This window comes from Schistocerca serialis, chromosome 9, assembly GCF_023864345.2.
Source record: "Schistocerca serialis cubense isolate TAMUIC-IGC-003099 chromosome 9, iqSchSeri2.2, whole genome shotgun sequence".
In the NCBI taxonomy this organism is placed as follows: domain Eukaryota; kingdom Metazoa; phylum Arthropoda; class Insecta; order Orthoptera; family Acrididae; genus Schistocerca; species Schistocerca serialis.
Window position 1 is genome coordinate 476,107,452 of NC_064646.1, and position 6,000 is coordinate 476,113,451.

A 6,000-nucleotide genomic window follows, 5' to 3' on the forward strand; every position below is an offset into this window, starting at 1 on the left:
TTTTAGGTCATCAGTGTACGATGTACCATTTCTCTTCACCATCCCAGATAACTAATTGTCCATGAAAAGAATGAAAAATTCATCAAGCAAACGTTGTCTATCTACCAGGCAGACATTAACCAGCACGACTGCCTTTCTAGTAAATTTGTTCGTTACAAAGAAATGAGCAGCAGTGCGTCTTTTATAAATAGCACCCTACGTTTTGTATTAGGCAGTTGACTTCTCCTCCTGAAACCTTGTTACAAAACCTATTCCAATGTGCCAGGCACATTGCATGTATGGGTTACCCTAGACGTAGCCTTTCAGTGAAGTTGGATTATTCCAACAGCACTTCGCTCAGTCGCATCACTAAACACAATTTCGCTGTAAACGTGCCCCATTTCTGGTCATATACACACGTCAAAAAAAGTTTTGCATCACCTCGGTTCTGAGAGTTCCGAAACCTGTACATAAAACTGGAATAGAGATCAACACAAACGTCATTTCCGCCCTTTTTATTGCTAATGAAAGCTACACATTGCATGTTGTACCACCATACAGCGAAAACTTCAGAGGTGTTGGTCCAGATTGCTCTACACACCGGTACCTCTAATACCCAGCAGCACGTCCTCTTGCATTGAGGCATGCCTGTATTGGTCGTGGCATACTATCCACAAGTTCATCAAGGCACTGTTCGTCCACATTGTTCCACTCGTCAATGACGATTCGGCGTATATCTCTCAGAGTGGTTGCTGCGTCACGTCGTCCATAAACAGCCTTTTTCATCCTATCCCAGGCATATTCGATAGGGTTCATGTCTGGAGAACATACTGGCCACTCTAGTCGAGCGATGTCGTTATCCTGAAGGAAGTCATTCACAAGATGTGCACGATGGGAGCGCGAATTGTCGTCCATGAAGACGAATACCTCGCCAATACCTGCCGATATGGTTGCACTATCGGTCGGAGGATGGCATTCACGTATCGTACAGTCGTTAAGGCGCCTTCCATGACCACCAGCGGCGTACGTCGGCCCCACATAATGCCACCCTAAAGCAGCAGGAAATTTCCACCTCCCTGCAGTCGCTCGACAGTGCGTCTAAGGCGTTAAGCCCGACCAGGTGGCCGCAAACATGTTTCCGTCGATTGTCTGGTTGAAGGCATATGCGACACTCATCGGTGAAGAGAACATGTTGCCAATACTGAGCGGTCCATTCGGCATGTTGTTCGGCCCATTTATTCCGCGCTGCATGGTGTTGTGGTTTGAAAGATGGACGCCATAGACGTCGGAAGTGAAGTTGCGCATCAAGCAGCCTACTGCGCACAGTTTGAGTCGTAAGACGACGTCCTGTGGCTGCACGAAAAGCATTACTCAAAGTGGCGGCCGGCCGGAGTGGCCGTGCGGTTCTGGGCGCTACAGTCTGGAACCGAGTGACCGCATCGGTCACAGGTTCGAATCCTGCCTCGGGCATGGATATGTGTGATGTCCTTAGGTTAGTTAGGTTTAATTAGTTCTAAGTTCTAGGCGACTGATGACCTCAGAAGTTAAGTCGCATGGTGCTCAGAGCCATTTGAGCCATTTGAACGTGGTGGCGTTGCTGTCAGGTTTCCTCCGAACCATAATCCGTAGGTAGCGGTCATCCACTGCAGTAGTAGCGCTTGGGCGGCCTGAGCGAGGCATGTCATCGACAGTTCCTGTCTCTCTGTATCTTCTCCATGTCCGGACAATGTCTCTTTCGTTCATTCCAAGATGCCTGGACACTTCCCTTGTTGAGAGCCCTGCCTGGCACAAAGTAACAATGCGGACGCTATCGAACGGCGGTATTGACCGTCTAGGCATGGTTGACCTACAGAGTAGACGAGCCGTGTACCTCCTTCCTCGTGGAATGACTGGAACTGATCGGATGCCGGACCCCCTCCGTCTAATAAGCGCTTGTTGTTTACATCTTTGAGCGGGTTTGGTGACAGAACAAAAACGTCTATCTTCAGATGTTCTGGGAACGGGGTTGGTCCAAAACTTTTTTTGATGTGTGTATATAAGCCGTATATCCTAGAATAAGAAGATTGGCACAAATCGATGCTGTTCAAATAACAATACTGGAATAATTCGTCATGGGTGGGGAGAATGTCTTAGTCTACTATTTTGAGACATGTAGTTATCTCTTACTGTTTCATCTGTCACATCTGTGAATATAGGTGATACCACTGGCCAATGTGCAAATGTATCAGGTTTGATTGAGGAGATGACCTGGTAGGGCGTTTAAGTCGTCGTTCCTGCCACTCGAACCTACCCTTTTGTGTCACCCATGAAAGGCTGTGCAAACTTGCCAACTCCAGCAACACTAGATCAACTTCTTAGTATTTCTTCTTTAAGTGTTACACTTTCCTCATGAAGCTACTTGTGACAACTTACGAATTCGACAAGTGAGAACTGCGACGGGTCTCTGCCCTGCTCTTAATCAGCCACGACGTTAGCCTTTGTCGTAACCTCTTCGTCGGAGAAAAAAATGGTTCAAATGGCTCTGAGCACTATGGGACTTAACTTCTGAGGTCATCAGTCACCTAGAACTTAGAACTGCCTAGACCTACCTAACCTAAGGACATCACAGACATCCATACCCGAGGCAGGATTCGAACCTGCGACCGTAGCGGTCGCGCGGGTCCAGACTGTAGCGCCTAGAACTGCACGGCCACCTCGGCCGTCTCTTCGTCGGAGACAGTCAGGTCGTCACTCGGTCGTCGTCCTCTTCCCGCGCCCGGGGTGACGCCGCTTGGTGATCCCTCTGTGCTGCCGTCATGAATCCTCTAGAAGTGAGCGTCTCCACTTCGACAGAAGGAAAACACCTAGTGCCTCGAATGTAGTTTCATGTGCATTTTCTTGATACGTGACCACGTAGAGCGACATGTGCTTGAAAAACGAAAAAGAAAAAAAATTGGTTTTGCTACGTTTATAAACTGACACAGATTTGGTCCTATTATTACAGCATATAGTTAAAACGTATGCTTTTATAGGGTGTACAAAAATGTTTCCGTTACCAGTCACAATAAAATGTTATTTACTCGTCACACGACCGGTTTCGGGCTTGTGCCCATCCTCAGGTGTTTATATATACATTAAGGTATGCCTTTATGTTTTGCGTCGTTCTTTACTTGCTTCTGTATTACTGGAAATTTGGTAAATCTATGCAGTTACATGAAAGGCTTTTCGTTTTATGGCATACATGTTTCCCTTCTTAATATTTCTGAAGCATCTGCAGTGGCCTGTAAGTTTTCTTTTATGTGTATACTAACTGCATTATAAAACAAGTACAGAATCATATATAAAGGGAAATGTACTGACTCCACAACTGACTGACTTGCATTCCACATTTTTAAGGACAGAAACTTGAAATTCAGTGTGGTTGTCGACCTTATACTGAAAGCATCATTCACAAGAGATTTACCGAAATTCCGCCCCTAAGGGGATAACATGCCGGCTGAAAAGTTTCTTGAAAGTATGTCGCTATGAAGGCAATATATATAGGGTGTCCCATTTATCTTGACCACCCTAAATAACTGTTTGTCCAGATCCAAATTACAAAATGTTTTAAGCAAATGTTCTTTAGCCGACAAGGGGACATAAATCAGCATGATTGCTTTCACTGTAGCTTTGTTTTTTACAACGATATGAACAGTGGTATGACTTTTCTAAATGGCACCCTGTATTTTTTATTCGGTAATTAATTTTATCACCTAAAGACCCATTTAAAATGTATCATAGTATACCATTCACTGAAACACAACGTTATTAATTACCTAACACAACATTGACGTTGACGCTCCCGGCGATTAATGCAGGTACTCGGGGTAATGGAACACATGCACGTGCTGACGTTGACAGAGGACAAACGTAAACATAAGTAGAATGCACACCCGTCATTCCGTCAACCATCATCAGTTGAAGAGTTGTGTGAGTAGAATGTACACCAACGAAGAGAAGGTAGAAATGCTGCTCATCTATGGGGAATGTAAGTTAGCAGAACAGTAATTGCAATGTTTTTTTCGTGTGTACAGGTAAATTTAGTACAGTATTTTAGTCCTTTTAAATACTGTTGTGTAGAGTAGGCATACAGTAAAGGCTGCCCTTCCTAAAACTGCATCGACATAACGTTTCTTTTCTTGTTGTTGTTATTATTGAAGGTAGGCGAAATGCTACGTAAGAATCGGAACTCTACAGAGAGCGATATCCTGAGAAGAACCTACCTTCCCGACGGATGTTTTCTCGTTTTGTTGCGACGCTTCAGGAAACGGGAAGTTTCAGCCCACGAAAAAAGCAACCGTCGTAGCACTCGCACAGACGAAACTGCCGAAGCTACTGTTCTCACTTCAGTTACTATGAATCAACAGGTGAGCACACGACAGCTTGAACTTGAGATCGGCATTCCTAAAACCAGTGTACATCGTATTATTACACGTCACCGGTTCCATCCTTACCTTGTACACCTACATCAAGAATTGTGTGGGAATGATTTCCAGAATGGTGTACAGTTCTGTCAATGGTCACAGCAGCAAATCCTCGCCAATCCGAACTTCTTCTCCAATGTTCCTTTTCAAGGACGGGTAAATACAAGGAACATGCATTATTTGTCCAGCGACAGCCCAAGATGGCTTAGACAGGTGGAACGTCAGAGTCATGCCGGGATGGTTCCTCTGAAAGGGCATGGCCGACTTCCTTCCCCGTCCTTCCCTGATCCGACGAGACCGATGACCTAGCAGTTTGGTCTCTACCCACAAAACAACAACAACAACAACATCAGCGTCAATGGAGAGTTAACGCCTGGTGTGGAATGCTTGGCACTACAATTATTGGCCCTTATTTCATCAATGGTAGTCCAAATGGCACTGCGTATGCCAACTTTCTGAAACGAATTTTCCTCCTCTTCTGGATGAAGTGCTGCGAAGAACCAGAATGCTTATGTGGTATCAACACGATGGATTTTCAGCACATAATGCCTTGCGTGCACGTCATGTTCTGAACCGAAGGTGTCCTGCCAGGTGGATTGGTCGAGGGGGAACAGTTACTTGTCCTGCTAGGTGTCCTGATTTAAATCCTACGGACTCTTTTCTTTGGGGATGCATTAAAGACGTTGTCTATCGCGATATTCCAACAGCTCCAGAGGTCGTGCAGGAGTGTATCACGCTTGCTTGTAATTCGGTCTAGCAGGAAACACTGGAAGCAGTAAATAATTCTTTCATTCAGTGAGTGCACCAGTGTATCGGTGTCCGGGGTCACCACGTTAAGCCCCTTTGAATCTTCTACTCCTGGGAAATGGTACAGGAGAGTCAAAGTCAATTTGTGTTATGTTTTTACTTGGTTTTCATTTATTTTCTGACAATTCCAACAAGTGGAGGAGTTTGTGATGCCGGGCACAAAGTCACTGTTGTGTTATGTAATTAATAACATTGTGTTTCAGTGAATGGTACACTGTGATACATTTCTGAATAGGTCTTTAGGAGAGGAAATGAATTACCTAATAAAAAAATATAGGACGCCATTTAAAGAAGTCATACCGCTGTTCATATCTATGTAAAAAAACATAGCTACAACGAAGGCAATCATGCTGATTGATGTCACCCTGACGGCTAAAGAACATTTTCTTGAAACATTTAGTAATCTGCACCTGCACAAACAGTTATTTAGGGTGGTCAGGATAAATAGGCACCCTGTATATATACACTTACTTCGGTAGTTTTGGGAATCCAATCGCTAAGGGGGTGAAAAATGGGACGAACTTTTTTACGGAAATACTTCATTACGAAAGCGTTTTTGAAATAAATCCCTGAAAATTTGTGTTTGCCTTCTTGTTTACGGAGAAAAAAATATGCGTTTCAGTGAAATAGGGGATGAGAACTTTTATGAAGATATTTCGCTGCATTAAAACATTTTAAAGCTAAATCGGAAAAAACTGATATTTGACTTTTTCGTTAAAACTGAAGAAACATGTGTTAGCGAATGAATCTTTTTATGGAAATATCGTCACAA